This window comes from Malaclemys terrapin, chromosome 3, assembly GCF_027887155.1.
Source record: "Malaclemys terrapin pileata isolate rMalTer1 chromosome 3, rMalTer1.hap1, whole genome shotgun sequence".
Classification (NCBI taxonomy): domain Eukaryota; kingdom Metazoa; phylum Chordata; order Testudines; family Emydidae; genus Malaclemys; species Malaclemys terrapin.
This window is the reverse complement of record NC_071507.1, coordinates 116069219-116093842: the sequence shown is the minus strand read 5'-3', so window position 1 is coordinate 116093842 and position 24624 is coordinate 116069219. Positions and strand designations below refer to the sequence as shown.

Here is a 24624-nt window from a genome sequence, read left to right as displayed (position 1 = left end):
GTGCCCCACGTTGGGCGCCAAATGTAGTAGGTCCTAGCCGGGGCTCGACCCTTCCGGACAGGAGGGGAGCCACACCGACTCACTACTGTGGGAACAAGCAGTCAGTTAGTCCCGAAACTCTGGCTCTTTAGTGCAGAGTCGGAGCAACCACAGTTAAAGCTTAGGCCCTTGACTGCAGGGGCTGAGCGAGCAAATAGATCAGAGCCCAGGCCCTGGATCAGGGCGGGACAAACACAGTTAGCTCAGGCCCTTGGTTGCAGGGGCTGAGCGAGCAGGCAGTCAGAGCCCAGGCCCTGGATCAGGGCGGGGCAAACACAGTTAGCTCAGGCCCTTGGTTGCAGGGGCTGAGCGAACAGACAGTTCAGAGCCCAGGCCCTGGATCAGGGCGGGGCAAACACAGTTAGGCTCAGGCCCTTGTTGCAGGGGCTGAGCGAGCAAATAGTTCAAAGCCCAGGCCCTGGATCAGGGCGGGGCAAACACAGTTAGGCTCAGGCCCTTGTTGCAGGGGCTGAGCGAGCAAATAGTTCAAAGCCCAGGCCCTGGATCAGGGCGGGGCAAACACAGTTAGCTCAGGCCCTTGGTTGCAGGGGCTGAGCGAGCAAATAGTTCAAAGCCCAGGCCCTGGATCAGGGCGGGGCAAACACAGTTAGCTCAGGCCCTTGGTTGCAGGGGCTGAGCGAACAGACAGTTCAGAGCCCAGGCCCTGGATCAGGGCGGGGCAAACACAGTTAGGCTCAGGCTCTTGGTTGCAGGGGCTGAGCGAACAGACAGTTCAGAGCCCAGGCCCTGGATCAGGGCGGGGCAAACACAGTTAGGCTCAGGCCCTTGTTGCAGGGGCTGAGCGAGCAAATAGTTCAAAGCCCAGGCCCTGGATCAGGGCGGGGCAAACACAGTTAGCTCAGGCCCTTGGTTGCAGGGGCTGAGCGAGCAGGCAGTCAGAGCCCAGGCCCTGGATCAGGGCGGGGCAAACACAGTTAGCTCAGGCCCTTGGTTGCAGGGGCTGAGCGAGCAGGCAGTCAGAGCCCAGGCCCTGGATCAGGGCGGGGCAAACACAGTTAGCTCAGGCCCTTGGTTGCAGGGGCTGAGCGAGCAGGCAGTCAGAGCCCAGGCCCTGGATCAGGGCGGGGCAAACACAGTTAGGCTCAGGCCCTTGTTGCAGGGGCTGAGCGAGCAAATAGTTCAAAGCCCAGGCCCTGGATCAGGGCGGGGCAAACACAGTTAGGCTCAGGCCCTTGTTGCAGGGGCTGCGCGAGCAAATAGTTCAAATAAGGTACGCCTAGGCTTCTGTAGCCGAGCGTTGGGTGAGGGGGAAGCCTGCCACCCGTGCGGAGGGTGGCAGGGGGGAACGCAGGCCCACGCACTCCACTGCGTTCCAGCCCGGGGCCCTAACAGCGGTTGCTGCCGCTGCTGGTCAGTGGGGTATCCAGACCGCAACACACTGACATAGGCTCACACTCAGTTGCAGCCGGACCGGGGTCGGCTACCCCCGGGCTACTTCCGTGATCCCCCTCAAAGCCTACCTCGTTCGTTGCGCCGGGATCGGGCCAGTCCACCTGCATGGGCTCCTCTCTGCCTGGGCTCGGCGGCAAGTCTGGTAGCTCTGCCGGGAAGTCCGGCCAATGGTCCTCAGGCGGCTCCTCTGGATAGCAGCAGGGGCGAAGGGGTTCGGGTCCAGTCTCACCCTCAGGGTTAGTGGGGTGCGGTTCCCAGGGATTCTCCCAGTAGCAGGCGTGAACGGGCTCCGGCGGCTCCTCCTCGTAGCGGGCCCGGGGTAGCTCAGGCCAGCTAGGGTCCAGGCCTCGGTCTTCGACGGTCTCCTGGCCGGGAGCTCCCGGCCGCACGTCTGCTCCCTCCGGTGGCTGGCTGCCGACTGAGCTCTGGCGGCCGGCCTTTATACTTCCTGTCCCGCCCCTTGACTTCCGGGGGGCGGGGACAGGCGGTGGTGGTCCCACCCACTCTGGTGCCTGCACGTGGGCTCCCTCTTCCGGGCAGGAGGGGAGCCACACCAACTCACTACAGGGTACTGAAAGCCACTGAACCAAACTGCAAACCCTGTATATGATGGAAACCACTTCAAGTCAGGGGGTGCTGCAGCACCCCCAGCATCCCTAGTTCCAGCACAAATGTCTGCTTCTATCTATATTATGTATTAATCACACGAATGAACTGCATATCTGTCTGGAGAGAGGAACTGGAGTGTGGGGCAGGGTGCAGAAGACTGTAGGGATGCTGGAATTGAAACAGGGAATTGGTAAGAGAGCGAGAAAAGGGCTGAGTTGAATGCACAAATGCATGTCCCGGGGTGTGTGTGTGTTGCTCCTTTTTAGCAGCAGTAAAGTGCACCCACTGGGTGTTACCCCATGCTTTCCCTGAGTCATCCTGCCCATTGCTGGCCGGATGGTTCCCCAGCTCACTGTATAAAGAGCAAGAGAAGGGGAAAACTATGCACAGTAGAGTTCAGAAGGATCTCAGATCTGACGGACTGACCAGAGTATTTATTTATGTGCCAGTTCGCAGGTGAGCTTTTGATCATAGCTAGGCATTTGTTGGGAAAGCGCTGTTCAGGCTTTCCCACACAGCCTGATGATGCACACAGTGAGTTGCAGTACCACTGCTATTCTTCGCCAAGCCAAGATTGCTGTGATGAGCTGTTTGGTGGTTTTGTGATGCCCACAAATTTCCATTATGATGAAAACCCAAATTATCACTAGCGTCACTTATCCAGGAATTGAACCCAGCTTTCCAGAAAATGTTTTATATCCATTCATTGTGCCACAGTTTCCCTCAGTTATGCTATTCTGTTGTCCACAACATGTGTGTTAATCTAGGAACTCTCAAAACCATAGCTACCAATGAAAATATAGAGGCAATTAGCAGGAACATAGAATAGTGGGTGCATTTGGCTGAACTGAACTGATCCAGTGTGCTGGCTTTGACTGAGATCAACTACATTCAGGCTGAAGGAAGGCACATCCAGAGCACAAATATCTTGGAAATATCACTTGGAGTGAAACCAGGAAATCAACCAAAAACAAACATAAGTGTTGTTTAGACTGAAAGCCAGGTGGAAATAAAACACTGGGCTCCAGAAAGCAAAACAATTGCTTAGTCACTGGCAAGACAAATCTACATGACTTAATGTAGCATCTGTTGGAATTGGTGAAGTGGAGACCAATGTTGAAAAAAGCATCACCTGCCTGATCATTGGCTTCAACTGATTCTACACCCCTGTGAAAATGTGCTTGAGTTTATTTATAAGACTTCATAAATCGGGCCTGATTTTTTTTTCCTCCTGACTGTGATGTGTGGGAAGTTTAGGTTAATTAAATCACTTGAAGGAGTCCCAACGTGGTTGCCAAATCCACTTACCTTAAACTGAACATTTATTAAGATTTTTCTTGCTAAGAAGTAGACTTGTTCTGTTACTGCTTAACTTTTTTTTAATGACAGACAAGATAATGTTGAAGCGTATTGTTTTTCTTTTCTATCCTAACTGGGCTCTGATTAAAGTTCAGAAAATTTGTGCCTAAATTTCTTCAGCAGCATTTGTCATGTGCATAGTCAGAATCCATACTAGGAGACACAAAAAAGCCAGTCTAGACTTTTCCTGTGAGTAGCTTGAGACAATGAGTTGGCTAATGAAATTATGTGAAATAATCAGAAAACTGTGAAATGAGGGGGACGTAACCAAGATAAAAATCAGATTGAAAATGTGGATTAGCAACCTGCAAATTAGTGAGCTTCTGCAGCAATTAAAAAGTACTGTATGCATGTATAGTGAGTGCAGTGCATAGCTGTACAAACACTTTAGTTTTAAGGGGACATTTTCAGGTGCCTGTATTCACTTTTCAATGTTGTAATTTTGGGGCTGAAATTTGCTATATATGTTCTTCTCTCAGAAGTGAATTTTTTTAAAAACTTCAAACAAAAATAACTGACCCATTTCTGAGACTGAAAACTGGTCCTTACTATGATGATTATGATGGGAAAGATGAAAGTGGAGGACATACAAGATAACTATGATTTTCAAAAGTAGTACCTACCATTAGGCTTCTATATCCATATTTGAGCACCTAACTAAATGGCCCAGTTTTGTAAAGTGCTGAAAACCCAACAGCTTACATTTGACCTCATTTGTTGTTTTTCATGCTTTGTGCTCCAAAACGTCTGGCATACAAATGTGTGCATAATGTTTGAACTTCCCTGAAGGCTGGCATGGGGTTACACTATGCCTGTGTTTCCAATTCTTGGTTACACACCTGCTCTTTATTAATTACCACGGGAGAATTATTGTCCTTTGAAAATTTGGTAGATGCAAATACTAGATAAAATTGAGGCCAGTATTGAAAACTCACCATTGATTCCTTTTAACAATGGTAACTTTTCATTGTCATATGCAATTCATGTAAATATGCCCTGTGGAAATAAGATATTCATTACACTGAGTCAATAGAAAGGGCAGCAACCAAGACAATTATAGCTGTCCTTTAGACAGATTAACCAACAAAAAAATGCCAATCCCATTTACTTTCACTCACAGAGAATGTTAAATATTGCTAAGCATCTTGCAACACCTGTCTCCAGGAGAACCTGAATATGGTACTTGGCTCACCTGTACATGCCTTGCTCTTCACTGTTTTGCTAATTAAATATCCACCAAGCAAGAGGAAATTATATTTTAGCAAACCATTCAACAGTTTCTTGTAGAACAATATTTCTAGTGTTGGGTTTGGCTTGAATAAAATTTGTATTACAGCAACACCTAAACATCCCAGTGCTAACAAAAACAAACCAAGACTTTAAAACAGTTTGACTGAAAGTCCCTTCCCCTCTCAGTTGCTCAGCTTACATTCTCATGCTTTCTGTGATGCCATTTCACTAGTTCTCATTTCATTGTAATCTTCCAGGCTAAACAGGACCTGAACTTACAATTAAAAAACAAGCATCAGGAAATTTGAAACCCCGTAACTTTCAGATCTTCTTTGTACATAAAGAAAGGCTGTCAAGTGATTTTAAAGAAAATTGCGATTAATCGCGCGATTAAAAAAATTAATCACATTTAATTGCACTGTTAATAATAGAATACCATCTATTTAAATATTTTTGTAAGTTTACTAAATTTTCAAATATATTGATTTCAATTTCAACACAGAATACAAAGTGTACAGTGCTCACTTTATATTTATTTTTGATTACAAGTATTTTCATTGTAAAAAAACAAAAGAAATAGTATTTTTCAGTTCACCTAATACAAGTACTGTAGTGCAATCTCTATATCATGAAAGTTGGACTTACAAATGTAGAATTATGTACCAAAAAAACTGCATTCAAAAATAAAACAATGTAAAATTTCAGAGCCTTCAAGTCCACTTAGTCCTACTTCTTGTTCAGCCAATTGCTCAGACAAACAAGTTTGTTTACATTTGCAGGAGATAATGCTTCCCACTTCTTGTTTACAATGTCATCTGAAAGTGAGAACAGGCATGCTCATGGCATTATTGTAGCTGGTGTTGCAAGATATTTATGTGCCAGATCTGCTAAAGATTCATATGTCCCTTCATGCTTCAACCACCATTCCAGGGGACAGGCGTCCATGCTGATGACGGTTCTGTTCAATAACAATTCAAAGCAGAGCAGACCGACGCATGTTCATTTTCGTTATCTGACTCACATGCCACCAGCAGAAGGTTGGTTTTCTTTTTTAATGGTTCAGGTTCTGTAGTTTCCACATTGGAGAGTTGCTCTTTTAAGACTTCTGAAAGCATGCTCCACACCTCATCCCTCTCAGATTTTGGAATGCACTTCAGATTCTTAAACCTTGGGTCGAGTGCTATACTATCTTTAGAAATCTCACATTGGTACCTTCTTTGCATTTTGTCAAATCTGCAGTGAAAGTGTTCTTAAAACAAACAATATGTGGGTCATCATTCAACTTGGTATAGCATGAAATATATGGCAGAATGTGGGTAAAACAGAACAGGAGACATACAGTTCTCCCCCAAGGAGTTCAGTCACAAATTTAATTAACCCATTTTGTTTTGAACGAGTGTCATCAGCATGGAAGCATGTCCTCTGGAATGGTGGCCGAAGCATGAAGGGGCATACGAATGTTTACCATATCTGGCACATAAATACCTTGCAATGCTGGCTACAATTTTTTTGAGTTAATCACGAGTTAACTGCAATTAATTGACGGCCCTAACATAAAGCAGCAAAAAAAAGGACATAAACCCTTTCCCCCATCTCCAAGTCATCTTGAAGCCTGAAACCTTTAGTAAATCTTTGTGATCTTTTAGTAAATCTTGGTAGACCTTTTAGTTCTTTTTTTCTATCAGGTTTCCACTGATAGACTGACATTAGTGCTGGCCCCAAGTATCATAAAAAACACTGTTTTTCAGGAAACCATGAGTGAGAAAGAACCATATTGTTCTTTAAAGGGTGAAATCCTGAAATCTATGGCAAAATTCACATTGATTTCAGTAAGGCCAAGAATTCACCCAGTGTCTACACTCCAAAAATAAGTGGCCTAGATCTTCAGCTGGTGTAAATTGCACATAGCACCACTGACTTCACTGGAGCTGATGTACACCAGCTAAGGATCTGCCTCACCACATTTCAATGTTTTTGTGCTACTACCACATTTTTTTCTTTTGCCAGTGTGGACATGTTACGACCACGTTAAAGACACCTATATTAGACTAGCGGCTTGATTCTGATGTCCTTTACATTGATGACACCCAATTCATTTAAGTGGAGCCACTTCTGATTTTCACCAGTGATGGATCAGAATCAGACCCTGGTATCTAGCAGGATTAAAACATAGTTCTTTAGTATATTTGTAACATGCCTTTTATTTTCTGTCCTCATAAGCAAGAAAAAAGCTGTGATAACACAAATGGGTTACAGCCATATTAAAATAAGGTTATTTTTGTACATTATGGACACAGGCTGAAAGTCCAGAGTGAATATTTTCTAAGTTAATGGTTGGATATTGTCTACCAGGCTGACAAATAGCCCGCTGTTGTCCAAGAACATCACATATGTCCATTTATTCTGCTGGTATTTTGTGTTTACCAAAAAAATAAAAAAGGGGGTGGGTGGGTTTCTCTTTAGATAACCAGAGTGTCATCGAGGAGAAGAAAAGGCCAATAAAAAAGAATACGTATAGCTTCAGATCAGTTACAATAAACCTCTGCAAGCCTAAACAGGCCTTGAGAGGAAACTAGGATAACACCATAGTATGCTTCAGGTTACTATAGTGACCAAACAAGGTTACTGTGGTGACATTCATTTATCTGTATACAGTAACTCCTCACTTAACGCTGTAATTATGTTCCTGAAAAATGCAACTTTAAGTGAAACAATGTTAAATGTTTTTCTTATAAGATTGAATGTAAATGCTGGGGGTTAGGTTCCAAGGACATTTTTGGGGGGCAGACAAAAGGCATTATATACTGTACAGTACTGTACTGTGGTGGGGAGGTGCCCCTGGCTTATCCCTGGGGCTGAGGTGCAGGGTCTGGGAAGGAGTTAGGATGTGGGAGGGCGCTCAGGGTGGGTATGCGGGGTCTGGGAGGGAGTTAAGGTGCAGGAGGGCACTCAGGGTGAGGGTGCGGGAGGAGGCTCAGGGCTGGGGTAGGCAGGAGGTGCAGAGCACTTAGCTGGGGCAGCTCCTGTTTGGTGCAGATGGTGTGCAGGTGGCTCTGCACAACGCGACACCGCCCCTATGGCCGCGATTCTGGGAGCCCCTGGCAGGCAGGGCCACCTGGAATGCAGGGGCTTTAGGGGCTGCAGGGCCCTGGGCTTAGGGGGCCCCAGGGCCCTGGCCTGCATCTCTAAAGCCCCTTTCAGAATGCGGCCCTGCGAGCATGGGCCGGAGGACTCAGGAGGAGCAGGGGCAGCCGCACAGCCAGCGGCCAGAGAGAAGCCAGATTTTTATGTACATCTGTTCTCAACAAGGTCCTTCTACCGTGGAGGAAGTCAACAAGGCAGAACCTGAGCAATCTTATCTGGGAAACAAATAAAGGCTTCAGAATGACAAATGCTTTGCACTGTGTCTGAATAAGTAAAGACACCCCAGATTAGGCTGGGGTGGAACAGTTCTGTTTGGAACTTTGGAGCCAATAGTTGTTTTATGTAATCTCTATGATGAGCTGGATTCTATTTAAATTTACACTAGGATAATGAAGAGTAACTCTACTTAAGTCCATAGTTATTCTGGATTTACACCAGTATAAGAAAGAATAGCATTTGTTCCTATATTTTTAATTGGCAAACTTTATTTAAAACATCACATTGAGAAACAAGAAGTTGATAGACTAGTTGCTGTGTCTGGCAAAAATCCAAATGGCAAACTGCTCAGTGTGAAAATGTTGTTGAGTCACAGTTTTAGAAGCTACAGTCACAGGTCAAGAAATCTTTCCTTTAGCTGGCATTAATGGAAACCCTGGAGAGTTGCAAGGATGTGTTATATATATATATGCATTTGAACTTTAAATGAGATAAGTGAGAATCAACCAATAGTCTCTTCATGTTTCATTCTCCAGAACTAAAATAACCATAATCTTGCTAAAATCAACACAAGAAATGTCATATTTAAAGGGCACATGTGCACAGAAAGAATTTCAGAATAAAGACATGCTTCAAAGCTTTGATTGTTAATTCTTTGTTCACATGGGCCAGATCCTGAGCTGGTGTAAATCAGTGTAGCTTCATTGACTGCAATGGAGCTATATCAATTTACACAAAGTGAGGATTGTCCCAGAGTTGGAAAACCCAGTACTTCCTCTCATTTGATTACTTCTAATAATAAAACTGGTCTTGTATTACACAATATCATTTAAAAGCCCCATTCATTTATAAGAGTTTCTTCAGATGTTTTTAATGAGTCTAGCCTTTCTGCATTCTGCTTTCTAACTACACATGAAAAATAAACGAAGCAGATCACACAAAGGTTGTTACATCTTTGAAATCTTCTGCATTATGCTAATAAAGCAAAACCAATAAAATTTATCTTTTTAATGGCAGGCTCAAGACCATAATAACTAATGATTCAGAATGCTGAAAGCTGCAGGGAAGCTGTATCATTTCATTCTCTTAAAATGTGTCCTTTTATCGTACCATTTACTGACACAATACTTTTTGGGGGTGAGGTTGGGAAATAGTACAATAGATTTTGCAATTGTTTTTTATCTAGTAGTCACACCTTAATAAAGTTGTATGTAATGCCCAATGCAAAATGCAGACCCTAACGTCTTTATCTTAGCAAGAAAGTTGTCTTTAAAATTAGCACACTTACACACAGTCACATCTCTGAAACAGCCAACTGCACTTTAGCCCTGTTGCAATATAAATGAGTCTAACTAAGCTGTATCTCAGATTATCATATATGGGAAAGGGCTGGGGAAAAAGTGTTCGGCTAAGGCGCAATATAGAGAGGTGGAAATGACTTGGGGTTTGAATCAGTAAAAATAACATCTGAATTCCTAAAGTGAAATTCTAACCCTATTGACGTCAATGGGAATTTTACCAGCACCAATGAGAAGGGTGGGTATGACATAACTACCTATAACTGCCCAGTTCAAGTTCTGCCTCAGGATTGAAAGGATCATCATACAGTGGGGTAATGCACACCAGGGATGTGATTTCTAAAGCGCACTCCCATGATGCATATTAATTGGTCCATGTAGACCCTGCAGGTGCACACTGAACGTTCCCAAGTGCAATAAGGAATATTTGGTGCACATCAGCAGGGGTCTACAAGGACCTATTAATGTGCAACACAGCATGCCTTAGAAATCACATCCCCAGTGCTCATTACTCCATCATATATATAGACAAACCCTGTATATGCACACGAGTAAGAATTAAGAACTGCTCTTGTGTTTATTGAGGAAAACACAGGACACAAAGGAAGTCAACACTTTTTATTGCTCTGCTTTAAATGGAGCCACCAAAATGTAGCAAGAAAATTAGAGGAAAATATGTTTGCACTTGGTTTCTATGATCTTCTGAAAATTTTCAAGAACAGGTAGTGACTTTCAGGGAAAATCCACCCAAACCACATCTCCTTCCTCCATCACTCACAGTAACTAATGAAGAGTGAAAGCAGAAGTGCAGAAATACCAAAAGAAGGGCTGTATTCAACTCCAATTTCCAACTGAGCTGGAAAAACAGCACCAGCCACTACTCTTGGGTTCTTATAAAATATTAAATCAATATTTAAATCAATGAAGGTTCAGCAATCACTACAAGTGTTTACCTAAATCAGAACTGAATACCAAAAGCTGATTGTCTTTCCTGAACCATTTGAGCAGATCTGTGAGTCCTGTAATAAAACACCAAAACCCCTCTGAACATTCCCCTAAAGAATGCAGATATGGGCCCTTTGGAACATGTTTTTGAGAGGGAAAAATCTTTTTTCCAGCATATGTCCTTCAACGCTCAGCTCACTTTGTGTGGGATCCAATTTATATCAAAGCAGAAGTATCAATTTACAGAAAGATTAGCTGGTGATGCATGTATCTCTGAGGATATCGCTCCTCCCTCCTCCCACCCTATCTTTATTTAATAAATGCAATGGGAAAAAATCCATTTGTGTGGAGTTGTGCATAAGAAATAAGACAGATGAATTTCATTGCCTGGTGTCAGGTTGTAATAAGATTATGCAGGCAGAACTAAAAAAAGAAAATGTTCACAGCTTATAGAGAAGTTGGAATAGGTCATAGTCACAGCAGGTGGACAGAGAACTTTGATCATTCAGGAGTTACTGAGCTAGCATGCATTAATGCTGGTACCTGTAACTGGTTAAACTTCATGACAGTCATAAAATCCTAATTGTGGTTTTCAAGGGTCCTGCTTAGAATTTAACAAAGTCTTATTGGTAACTCTATACCACAGATACCACAAAAAGTCTGATTAAGTCTACACTATATAGATTCCTATACTGGCTTCGTCACCACAGTATCTGAGTGCTTTTCAGTAGTGCATTAAATTACATGACTAACATCTGCCATGTATGGTTCATTCTTTCTCTCATCCTCTTTCTAAGGCGAGAATTGTGTGTGTTAGGTAGAGTTTTTGTTTTGGTATTTTTTCTGTGCATGCGTGTGTGTCTGTGTATATACCCTGCTGTACATTTATATTAGAAAGTAAAGACAAAGACGTGCACCTTGTACTTGGGGCAGGAAGCTGTGAAGTCTGTGATGGTCATTACTTCTTTGGGTGGCAGGATATCATTCCACAGTCTTGGACCAGCCCCCAAGAATGCTATCTCCTGCACATGCTAAAAAGTTTCATTGTGCCTGAAAGGCAGTGTTGTTGACCATGGTCTTCATCCCATGTTTTAGTTGATCTTGTAGAAATGCTGGGCCCAGGACACTGAGTACCTTGAAGATAGGGACCAAGACCTTGAACGTGACTTGATATTCTATGGGAATCCAGTGTAGAGAACAGAGACAAGCTTGGTTTGGTCCTGGTAGCCAGTGTTGCTGAAAAGATGTGCTGCAACATTCTGTACATAGTGGAATTTTCCTAAGGGTTGATGACTCCATGCACAGATATAATGCATTCCTGTAGTCCAGCTGAGAGGTGATGAAGTGTTATTCATGGATACTGCTATGTGAGAGTACTGGGTCAGTGAGGAATCCAGGAGCATTCCTAAACTACAGAATCAATTGACCAATTGTAGGTGTGTACCATAAGCCAAAGGAGACTGGAGAGCGTGCAGCCATGGCGCAAAGTAGCTCAAACCACCAACAGAATCTCTGTCTTGTTCAGATGCAGCTTCAACCAGCTATCTTTCATACATGAGCTGTTCCCATACAAGCAATGAATCATTGGTAGTGACGGGCTTGCATGGTGAAAGATAGGCAGAACTGTGTGTTGTCTGCATATTGCTGGCGCTTAAGTCCATGTGGTCTGATCAGTCCAACTAGCAGCTGAATGTAGATGCTGAATAGGAATGGAGAGAGAATTGATCCTTCTGGGACTCTATAGGTGATGGGTCTTGCAGTAGAGATGCAATTTCCCATGCTACTCTCTTTGGTTAGACCTTTAGGGACAGGAATCTTGTATGGCAAAAACTTTAGGTCTGACTTCAGCAAAGCACTTGATCACGTAACCATAAACATGTGCTTAAATCCCATTAAATCAGTAAAGTTTAGAGATGGACTTAACAACATGCTTAAATGCTTTGCTGAAATGAATCCTGAATGTTGTCTCTGCTGAGAAAATCTTGTAAGCCCCCCAAACTATGTTCTACAAATCACTGGTAGTTCATAGACTGAAACTCTCTGACCCTCAAGACTTAGTTGATTGGGATGTTGGAAGGTAAATCATCCAGGAAAAGCACCTTTGTCTGATTAAGTGATTGAATGAAAACATTGAAGAACCACTCAGTAGGCAATCTAAGTAAAAACACTTGCTGGGACCTTCTTTGCTTGCTCCTTGGACCTCTGGTCTTGTATGCCAGAGCAAACACTGATGTAACCCAGAATATAGCAAACAGCACATGAATATCCAATAAAAAATCATGACTAAAAAAATTAAGAAATTTTAAGAAATTAAGAAAAGAAACCAGAGAGATCAATATATTTGGCTGCCAAGTATGATTACCCTGTATGACAGAGACAGGATTAATCTAATTTTCAATGAGATGGGAGAAGACCCAATTGCCTTTTTGCTCTGTTCTTTTTTTCCTCCCATTTAAGCCTCAATGGTCCATGTAAATGAAGAAAAAAAAAGGCAAAATAAAAGTTCTATGCCTGATTGTGTTCCAGCTAAAAGTAGCATAAAGAGCCTAGCTTTTTATAAATGACTTGAATCAAGTTCAACTAGTGCCTTTTCTTTCTCCCCTTTCATCTTTCAAATGACCCTATTTGTACTGCTCTGCTCTGCACCCTGCTTAGTATTCTCAGTCCCCATTTAGAATACTTACTCAGGTATTTTGATACTAGGTTACTTTTTTCCAAAGGATCATTTACCAAAAGGGAAAAGGCTCGTTGAAAGTCATCTGCATTAATTAGAACTAATTTGCATTAAAATAATTTTGTACTACATTAATTTGAACATGTGTAGATTGTGTGGAGGTAGTCCTCCACAAGCCAGTGGGATGACTGCTTGTCTGAGTTGATGGCCATACTGTTTAAATTTAGGGTTTGCTAGGGCTGGCTTTTGTTTGGACAATAATTTCTCTCTCTCCCTTAAGAAGCATAGGGAGCCTTTAAAATAATTCCCTAAATATTTGTTACTAAGGATTTTAATTGAAGACTGACTATTTCATCAACATATTCTATAATGGAAGCTCTATGATAGGAAGGCTAGGACAGGATCTGTAATGGCCTGGAGTGTGGGCAGCAGAGAGTAATCAAAATGATTCATACCTTCTTAAAATGATGGTATGGTGAAAGGTTAATTAAATTAAATCAAATTAATCCTAGGTGTAACTCCACTGCTTTGGATTTATAACAGGTGAATTTGGCCCATTAGGTCTGTTGCCCTTGGAAAAGAGGAGACTGTGATAATACAATAAAAATTAAGGAGGCTTAGGAAGAAGAGATTTAGGAAATAAAGGATGTCATCTACAAATGGAAAGAGAAGAGCAAATAGGGCATTGCTGTTACCCTTTATTACACAAAGGGTAAAATCTAAATAGAATAAGTTATGTGGAGGAGGCCTTTAGTAGGTACCATGTCTAGCAGTGCGACACCTGCAATAACAACACTGGAATGGGACAAAAGTGGAGGATTGAGGAGGCTGAAAATTTAGATGGAGAAAAGGGGTAAAAAAAAAAAAGTCCATCGGACAAAAGGAAAGTTCTGAAGTGGAGTGATTTAAGGAAAAGAAGAACAGAAACCTTGGGAGACATGGCAATTAAATCATTGTTGCCAAAATATTTGATATAGATGTCAGGAGATATGGCTGTGTAAGAGAAGGGGGCTTGAGAGTTCTGGTTTTACGTGGGGGATAAGCAAAGGCAGCTAGTATTCTGATGTACAGTGGAAGGGATAGCCCATACACATTTTATATCAGGAGGCCTACTATTTTTGGTAGCTTTGTTGCATACTTTTTTATGTTTGGGTAGAACCAAAATTGCTTTGGACAAATTACAAATTTAAATATTAAAAAAGTTTATTTTTGATCCCCCCTCCACCAAAAAAAAACTTTCTTCTGAAAAGCAGGAAATTCTAACAGGTATTTCCAGAGAGACCCATGTGCTTCTTTTTATTTTGTTACATCAGTAGAGTTTCCAGGCTGCTCTCTTCTAAATGACAGCATTTAGACTGGAGCCAGGAAGCATCAGAGCTGTGTTCTTCCCTCATCTCAACGCATTGTATATACACATACAGTTTTACATGGCTGTGGACTTGCTTAGGGACTGGAACTACTATCTTTTATCCCTACTGCCTGTCACTACAAACAGCTGCAACCTCTGCATCCTTGCGTAACTTGGGGACGCATCAAGATGACCACCCAAAACGCTGAGCTTAGCTTGATATTTTGGTTTTCTTTAATTATAAATGATTCCATATTGCAAATGAATCATCAATCCCTCCTGCAGATACCCAGAGTCTCTCTCTCTCTTCAACACTCAGCCAGACAATTTGGTCCATACCTGCAACCGCAAAGGCTTGACGGCCTGAAAGTCCAACATCGGAACAGACTTGATGAAACCATGTAATAGGGGGTCTGCCTTTGGGCCGCCTCCACCTCTCGGTTGGTGGAATTTTATCCCGGATGTTACAAGCCACCCGTAGAACGGCGTTTGCTGGAACGTCTTGTGGCATCCTTGTGACATGTCCGAAAAGCGTAAGGTGCTGCCTGTGGACAATGGCCCCAGTAGTCTGTAGACCCGAGCGACCATAGACATGTGCATCACAGATGAAGTCATTCCACTATATGCCCAATATACAACGTTGAATTTTGTGTGGAAAGCCTCCAGTTTTGTACAGTCTGAGCAGCGCAGTTTCCATGTTTCGCAGTCGTACAACAGTATGGGAAGGATACAGCTCAAATAAATTCTGAACTTGATTGTCATACTGAGATGATGTTGATTCCATATCCCTTGTAAACTGCCCATGGCAGATGCCGTGATGCAAATCCGATGGAGAGCCTCCATTTGAGAATTGGAGTCTCCCAAGGACCAATATCTGTGCATCCATTCAACACAAAATAATGGTGCATGAAAATCTGATCCAGTCCCATATATGGAATGGAAAAAGCTTGAATTAAAGCTGCCTATGGGATCTGGCACTGAGGCTCCAATTCAGCAAAGCATGTGCTTCAGTTCCACTGAAGTCACTGATCCTGCAAACACTTAGGGGCATGTGCTAAACTTTTACTCATTGACGCCACATGCGTGAAGCTAAGCACTGCATAATTGTAGGATCAGAGCCTAAAGTTGTACTCATGGGGACATCTATCAAAAGTTTCAAAAGGTTTGAAAGTGTTTGCACATATTCTATCTGTAGCTAAAACTCTCCAAAAATATGATTTAAAGATCTGTGAGTCGAGGATAGCTGAAACTGTTTAATTCAAATTATGAGGCTTTGCATAGACACATTTCTGATTAGGCTATTTTGAATAATAAAATCTGAAATCAAATTTCATGGGTTAGTCACCCTAGTATGAGACCGATTTTTCTATGGTTAATTTTATTAAAATGATTGAAGCAGGAGATTCTGGAGATTAAATGAATATGATTTAGAAGGTGTGTAATGAGTGCAGTTGTATTAGGCAGAGTACACATGCTGTATGCAGGAAAACAATGGAACATTTATAAATTAGGATTCATTTGATAGTCAGCAACAGCTGGGTTTGAGATATATAAAATAGGTTAAAATATAACCAAAGTGTAAATGTGATTTATAGAGCAGGGCTGAAGAAAAAAAGTTTGAAAGCTGATTTCAGAACAAAAAAACAAAACAAACCAAAAAAGAATTAGAACAGAAGTTCCTGAAGTGTAGCCTATGGAAATTGCAACAAGACTGTGGCCTAAATCAGCCTTATATGTTCCTGGTTACTTGTCATCTACATGAATGTTAAAGTCAGAGTCAGTGCCTCTAATGTCACAGCAGTAAGAAACTTCATCAGCTCACACAGGGACTCTCCAGTGTACTGAAGTGATTGGCACAGCAACACTAGTCCCATGTTGCCTTTATTACAGGGCTCACATTCCAAATGGACATGTTCTATCAGGGCTGGTTCCACAAAGGAGACCTCCTACACTTCAGGTCAGATGTACCAGCACAATGACCCCCTGTTGGTTCGTGTTTCAGTGAGTTCTTGCCAGGAACCAACTGCACCAAAATGATCCAGCTGAATTGTCCTCCTTAAGCGCAGTTCTATATGCAAAGGCAAGGGTCTTCGTCAACTTTATGGACGGTCAATGTTTTATTAACCACTGACTTAGCATTCTACAACATGAATGAAATGCCAGGATCACTGTCCAATGCCCTATCTTCCTAAAGCAGCAAAATAAATTGGCTTTTTCAGGGTTTCTGTAGACATTAATGGGACAAGCAGAGAAATGGGGCAGTGAAGCCTATATCATTGATGGAGCAGAAGGGGTGGGGCTTGTAAGAGACAAGAACAAATAATTAGAGATGCAGAGAATTTTGTAGGGCATTCAAAGTGAGAACAGGAAGCATGAACTTGATGCCATGGAGAAGAGGGAGACAGAGGAGGGATTCAGATGGGGGTGAAGAGATTGGAGTGATGCACAACAAAGGATCATAACTTGATGATGAAGACACACTCACTGATCCTTTGAATTTGTGAACCATTAATGTAACAAGTGCCAGCATTTTACCCATAAAGCTGATTCTCATGAAATCTGGCCAAACAATAAAATCTAGAAGCGTTTTAGATTTAAAAAACTAATTTATACAAGGGGGTGTAAGCAGATTGCTGCCCTAAAAAATAAAGTCATCCATATGCTTATGTTCTTGGACTGTAAAGACCAGAAATGGTTTAGCTTGCCAGTCCTTTACATGTTCTCCTTTAGAACTGGGTGAGTAATTGATAATGAACAGTATATTTGAGAAGTTACACCTCAAACTGTCTGAGAACAGCTTGTGACTTTCTGAATCAAATTATCTTCCCTTCTCAAATGTGTTCATTTTATTCTCCAAATAATTGTGGTGAATAATTCTTGGTCTGCAGGTGTAGGGGTTTCTATTTCAGTGTGCCCACCCTATGCTGGAGTCAGAATGAGAATATGAGAACTTTGAATCAAAAGTATTGCTTACCCTCTAGCAGAGTTGGCACTCCAGTATAATAGATCTAGTTACACCTGTGTCCATCTACTGTGCTTAACAAGACACAAAATATTACATCTGAGGGAAAAGATTCTCTCCTCCCTATCTCTCTTCAGGCAAAGGGGTCTTAAAAGGACATGATTGTAAAGATGACTGAGGATGAGAACTGTCACATCAGTAAGTAGAATTGGGCCCAGAATAAGAGAGAGGATGAACTGATCCAAAGCCCTCTGATGTTTACTTCAGTGGGCTTTGGATCAGCTTCTACATGAGAGAATACTTCACCACTATGCAAAAAATTCTGCTCTCATTTGAGCCAATGTGAATCCAAAGTGTCTCCATTGACTTCAGTGGATTTACTTTGGATTTACAACACAATATCCAAGAGCAGAATTTGGCCCTATATTTTTAACAGATATCCATGAGCAAAACCAATATATTAAATACTTCTAATACTTTAACTATATAATCAGTGTTACCAACTAAACTGCAGTAAATATCTTCACTGATCAAAATATAATTACAATCCCATAATTAGATTTTTTTTAAAATATTAACCCACTCCTAGATTACTTATGTAATTTATTGAATTGGTGCAGGGAGAATTCTTATTCTAACATATAAAAAAAACCCAACAACCTGCTGATGAGGATCATAAATGTGATAAAATTTGACAGTAAAACCTATCTGGCCATGAATTTGGGCTTGATCTACTTAATTTGAGGGATTAAAACCACAAAGGGTTCATGCTTTTTGTTTGTTTTAAAATAAAAATTAATCTGAGGGCCTGATGGCTCAGTAATGAGCAATTTAGAGGCTTTCACACCTAGATTACTAGTTCAAACCTACTTAGGTTGGCAATTAATAAGAATCATTATTCTCTGATCACTATTTGGTGGCCAACATGAAATGAGTTGATGTTCTCAGTCCATTTCATAATGGAAAGCATCCACTTCATAAAACGTACTATCACAGTTGGGAGACTTGCAGGAAGCCTCAAGATGAAGAGGAGGCGAGGACTGGGTAGCTGTGGAGAATGAAATATCTTCTAATCCTTGAAGGCAATCTCCACAGAACAGATTTTAGGCACAATAATGCAGAAACTTGGATTGCTACTTCCTGTTCTGTTGACCAATAGAAGACTTCACTTTTAGGGCTATAACTCCAGAATCTCTCACAAGAACTATATTCAATTTAAGGGAGTAGAAAATGACATGACAACATGTGCATCATCATCGAACATGCATAGTTTACTAAGGGACCATTGCACCAGCGAATGTGATCACAGTTGATGGCTTTGCACCAGGCATTGTGTAGTGAAGTTCCTAGATCTGGCTCAATCCTGTGAATCCATAAATTTCTGGGGTGGCCCTGTGAGTGGCACCAGGTAGGGTCAGAAAGTTCACCTCTTCAAGTGTCAATGGAGAGTTTGAGAACATAATGTTCTGGGTGTCTTTGTCCATCTTGGAGATGCAGCCAAAGAGCATGCCATGCCACTTTTGAATATAATGAGTCATTGAAGGAAGGCCAGATCTCTGTGAAATTATGACATTTTGCACAAAGTCAAATAGCAATACAGGTAGTACACAGGTTTCACAGATCCCAAACTTTGTCTCAGTGCAAAGATGTTTTTGCATCCCTAAGCGAGACATGGACTTCATGCAGGAGGCAGCAAGACCTATTCATCAAAGAATGTCCAGTTTGCTGAGACTATTTGAACCCTGCTTACAGCCTAGGTAGATGAACTCATCAACACTCTCCATGGTACTCAACCCCACTTGCACTGGTGTAGCTGATGGCCCAATTCTGAGATTCTTGACCTTGGTCTACTTCTACGAGATGTTCAACCCTGTAATATGAGCAGCATCTTAGAGACTTCGAAAGTTGGGGCTGAAATTTTCTTTCTTCTCCACAAGCAAGGCATCATTGTCAGTGTAATCTTGGTTGGTGAACGCTTCTTGGCCAATCTTGAGTCTGACCTGTGGAGCAGTGAGTCTTAATATCCAGTTGATAGCTTGACAGAATAGTGCCGGGACAAGAATATATCCCTGCTGCACACCTAAAGTTGTATAGAAATGCAGTTGAAGCCAGGAACCAACACTTTTGCACCAGTACCAATGTAAAGATCATGCATCAGATTTAGCAGAACATCTGGGACGCCAATTCCTTTCAGTGAGAGCCAAAATGCTGGCCCATTGACTGAATCAAAAGCCACTTTGATGTCAATATATGCAACGTAAAGTGGGCAGTTACATTCTCGGTGCAGCTCATCCAGAAGCTGGAAGGTAACGACAGCATCCATTGTTGACCACCCAACAGTGAAACCTGATAGCTGTGGATGATGATATCTGTTAAGGAGTGGCTGCATCCCACCAAGCAGAATCTGAGCAAAGACCTTTCCAGGGAGCAATAACTATCAGATTGGCCTGCAGCTGCCACACTCGAAGAGGGATCCTTTACTCTTGTACAGGACACTATGATGCCATCTTCCATTCTGCTGATACTTTTCTCAAAGCCCACACTTTTAAGAAAAGTTGGTGCAAGCTGATGCTCACTGGTTCCAAAGTCACCTTTTTTTTTTAAGGAGCGCAAGTGGAATACCATCAGATCCAGCAGCACACCCTCGGATGATGGAGGATAAATGTTCATCCCTGGGTCTTCAGCTGTGCAGTTTGCCGAGACCTGTAGCTCTGGACAGTTGTCAGCAGGCATGTGGTTCAGCATGCTTTCACAATGTGTTTTCCATCTGACTAGGACCTCATCCATCGATGAGCAGGGGGAGCTGTCTGATTTTGTGATGGGGATGTTAGATGTTTGTTTACGGTGGCTAGCCAGGCATGTGATGACTCTGTAGGCAGGATGCAGACTGTGGAATGTACAGCATGCACCATGCTTATGAAATAATTTCTATCCCTCTGAAAAATATAGCAAATGACAGCTGGGGTTTAAATAAGAACAGTTAATAAAATGATGGGATCACATTATTTCTTGAAGTTATTGACTCTACCTGTGATTCCAATACAGAGTCCTCAGGTTTACATGTCTGTATGTGGGCATGCTGGGCCAGTTACCGACATGTTATTGTAAGCATGCTGATCAAGCATTGAAATAGCTATTTTGCTGATACTTAGGATGTGATTCACGTGACTTGGACAAGTGCATATTTTCCCCCAGTTTGTGGATTGCAAGCAGAGATAAGCACCCCTCTGCAGCCGAGACTTAGGTGCCTATCTCCATGATGGGGTGGGTCTTCGCACACACCCCTCTGGTCGGCATCTCCCATTGACTAGCTTAGGCAGCTCCCCGCCTAATGTGTTGGCTCCGTGGATCACAGTCTAAGGTGCTAGCTCTTCCCTTTTAATTATATAGGGAGTCTAGTTGCCTAGCTCAGACTCTGTAGATCTCAGTGTCATTTCTGTTATTTTTGTAGGTACCTAAAAGTTAGGCATTCAGTGACATTCAGTGTTGCAGCACACAAGTCCCTTTGTGGATCTGGGGCCTAAGTGATATGACTAACATCTGTCACATCGAGGGAGAAAACTGCATGCAGTGGACCATCTTGTTTAGTAGGGTTTTTTTCTCCAGCAATGGAGTAAGCTAATTTGAGAATGGTGGCATTTGCCGCGTATATTAAGAAATCTAATTATGGTATAACTCATTGCTGGATCTTTGTATTGATTTTCTGGCAGCATCCACAAGATCTTAGTTAGGCGCTTTCCAGACAGAAAAGAAGGCTCAATCCCTGCCCAAAGGAGTTCATAAAGCAACAATAGACAAATAAACAGCTTGAGGCACACTATATATGTACATACACACACAAGTATACTATCAGCGCTAAATAAATGCAATACATATAAGGCCAAATTCAGTGGTACTCTCTGGCTGCTTTGTCCTGCTCTGGCAATGCACAGCAGCCACACGCCTAGTTTAGCTGACTGGCTATAGCATCCAGAGTATCCTGATAAATCTGTCCTATTAAATAGGACATGTAAATGATTCCCAAACTACTCCTCAAGCTTGTCATTGCCAGTCAGCAAGTTTTCCAATAGGAATCAGGGCAAAGGTGGATCATGAATGGAGTAAGGATATGGGACCTTTGGGATACACTCAAGAAGTGTATTCTGTGCTGTGATGAATGTAGGAATTTTTGGGAATATGTTTAGGAGCCATATGTGTGCCTTAGTTTACCCACCCCTTTGTATTGCTATACACAGAATATAAATGGATTGACTTCTCCTAGGGGAGAGAGGAATGAGGCATAGCAAGGTGTCATATATTTTATCTGGGTTGATACCAGATACTTTAACAAGAACTGGTTGGAATCAATGTATATGAATGAACGGCTCAGAGGAGACAATGAAAGAACCAATGACTGGGACATAAATGCTTTCTAACCGGGAAGCCAAAGCAGGCTGAACATGTGAACACAGCATAGCTGGAGTCAGGAGAACAAAGGAACGAGGTTTCCGGTGGCTGTTAAGATCTGGGCTCACAGACAGAGAGACACAGAGACAGGGAGCCAAGATGGCTCCCAGATGAGCCTACCACTGTGTGGCCATTTCTTCTACTAATACTGGACTCCCAGTTGAGCGTGGCTTTTCCATATTAATCTAAGAATTTTTGCATGCTATGCTCCTATTGGCTAATAATACTACCTTGTTTTGAAAAGGCTGCCTAGTATCGCTGCAGATGCTTGCTGGGTTGCATTGCTCCCTCAGAAGCTAAAACCTCTTTCAGCAGTCTGATCTCAGTTGGAGTCGCTGGGGAGAGCCACAGAGTGAGAGAAAAAAAGGATGCTGGAGCCGAAAGGTACAATCTTGGATGTAGATAGCTTGGGAATTCACCCTTGTATTTTGGGTGGACCCTTGGGTTCTGGCATGCTAATATGGTTACTCCTGGGAGGTGGTTGAAAGGCTGGGAGCATTACACAGCCCCTATAAATCCATGATACATGCATAGGTAGCACATTATATATTTATGCCACTTATTCAATAGGGAACAGAAACACTGTAAGACTGGATGGCCACAGCACTGGAGACAGCATTTGGCTCGGTTTGCCACTGGGCTTAATTTCTTATTATATAGCAGGGTCTGGGCGTGATTGATTTCTTTCAGCCATGTGCAAATACAATAGGCTTTATCTGTTTTTCTCTCTAGCTGCATTACCTCACTTGTGGATGTGACTAAGGCTCTTATCTGTCACAGCTCGTACCCTTCCAAAGTCATTTGGAATGTGATTGCTTTCTTGGCTAGTATTGACTGTCTTCAGCAAATGTCACTGTATTTAGCCTAAATTTTACTTACTGACAATCATTTGTGAAATAATTTTCAGCATCATGCCTCTCCCCATTTTTTCTTTTTCAGTGGAAAAGCTGGACAGTTACTTTATAAAATGAAATAACATTAGTAACTTCAAAGTGTATCAGTGCTATACAAACCAAATATCAAACCCACAACCCACACTGAACCTATTCTATTCTATATGGATTTTTTATACCATGCTTATCACTGTAGTATCTGTGTGCCTTCCAGTAGTGCATTAAGCAACATGACCACACATCTGTCGTGCATTTGTTCTATCATCCTCTCCCCAAGGGGGAGTGTGTGTGCAGTGGAGTGTTTTGTTTTGAAAATTTTTTCCTAATACACACACTCTCTCTCTCTGCTGTGTTTTTCTCTTAGAGACGGACAGGTCAGAGGAATGTGCCTTGCACTTAGAGCAGAATGTGCTGAAACTTGTGATGGTCCTTACTTCCCAGGGGAGTTCGTTCCACAGTCTTGGACTGGTCTGCAAGAAGCTGTCTCACGTACAGACAAGCTTTACCCTTATGTTAGAGAGGTCCATTGTGCCAGAGGTGTGAAAGTTGTTGACCACAGTCTTCATCCCTGAGCTTTAGTTATTCTTTTAGATACCCTGGGCCCAGCAGCTCCTTGAACATAAGGACTAAGAGCTTGAACTTGATTCAACATTCTATGGGAAGCCAGTGTAGAGAGCAGAAGACAGGCCTGATATGTTCACAGTAGCCAGCATTGCTGAGATATGCTGCAGAGTTCTGTACTAGCTGGAGTTCCCTAAGCACTGAAGTACTCAGGTATTTTGCATTGCTGTAATCTAGCTGAGAGGACTGGACAAATACCAAATGTGATGGGTTCGGTCACAAAGACCCCCTTGGGACTGTCACCTGATGTGATGAAACTACCTCTGAGCCCATTTTCCACTGCCAGCTTGGGACTCCAGAACCCTGCCTTGTTGAGCCAGACATACTAGCCTGCTGCAACACAGACACAGGGTCTGGATCATGCCCCCAAAGCTGCAGACTTTAACTAAAAACAGCTCGGCAGGTTACCTGTTTCCAGCACCCAGACACCCAGATCCCAATGGCATTCAAACCCCATATAAATCCATTTTACTCTGTATAAAGCGTATAAAGGGTAAATTCGTAAATTGTTCGTCCTCTATATCACTGATAGAGAGATATACACAGCTGTTTGCTCTCCCAGGTATTAATCACTTACTCTGGGTTTATCAATAAACAAAAGTGATTTTTATTAAGTATAAAAAGTAGGATTTAAGTGGTTTCAAGTAATAACAGACAGAACAAAGTAAGTCACAAGTAAAATAAAACAAAACACACAAGTCTAAGCCTAATACATTAAGAAACTGATTATAGGTAATATCTCAGCCTCAAAGATGTTCCAATAAGCTTCTTTCACAGACTAGACTCTTTCCTAGTCTGGACCCAATCCTTTCCCCGGTACAGTTTTTGTTAAATCCAGCAGACTTTTCAAGTGGTAAGCAGGGGTTTTCTCATGACTGGCCACCCCTTTTGTCCTGCTCCATCTCCTTTTATAGCTTTGGCACAAGGCGAGAATCTTTTCTCTGTGCTTGTCCCTACCCCCGCCTCATCAATGGAAAAGTACAAGGATTAAGATGGATTCCAGTATCATGTGACATGGTCACATGTCACTGTAAGACTCCTAGTCTCCATTCTTCCTGTGTTGGCCCACACATACACAAGAAGGCGTGCAGGTAAATAAACCATTTACAACCAATTTTTCTAGTCAGTGGGAGCATTAAGATTCTAAACCACCATTAATGGCCCACACTTTGCATAATTACAATAGGACCTCAGAGTTATACTTCATATTTCTAGCTTCAGATACAAGAATGATACAATCATGCAAATAGGAAGAATTGTTTATAACCTTTGTTATGATACCTTACAAGAGGCCTTTTGAATAAAGCATATTCCAGTTACATCATATTCATACTCATAAGCATATTTCCATAAAACATATGGAGTGCAACACCAACAATACCATGTTTTAAGTGTGACCTTAATCGTATGGAAATGCATTCCGTCAG

General features: G+C 42.3%; 1 protein-coding gene across 5 annotated transcripts in view; it reads left to right on the top strand.

Moving 5' to 3' along the window:
* PKIB (cAMP-dependent protein kinase inhibitor beta) overlaps positions 1-24624 on the top strand; it is a 96850-nt gene that overhangs the window by 56521 nt on the left and 15705 nt on the right. Inside the window, exon 1 of one of the 5 annotated variants that reach the window (XM_054023443.1) lies at positions 21996-22067. The exons of the other annotated variants lie outside the window; for them this stretch is intronic. The gene's annotated coding sequence lies outside the window, so the exon portion shown is untranslated. Of the gene's footprint in view, positions 1-21995; positions 22068-24624 lie in introns of those variants that run through there. 5 annotated transcript variants of the gene reach the window in all.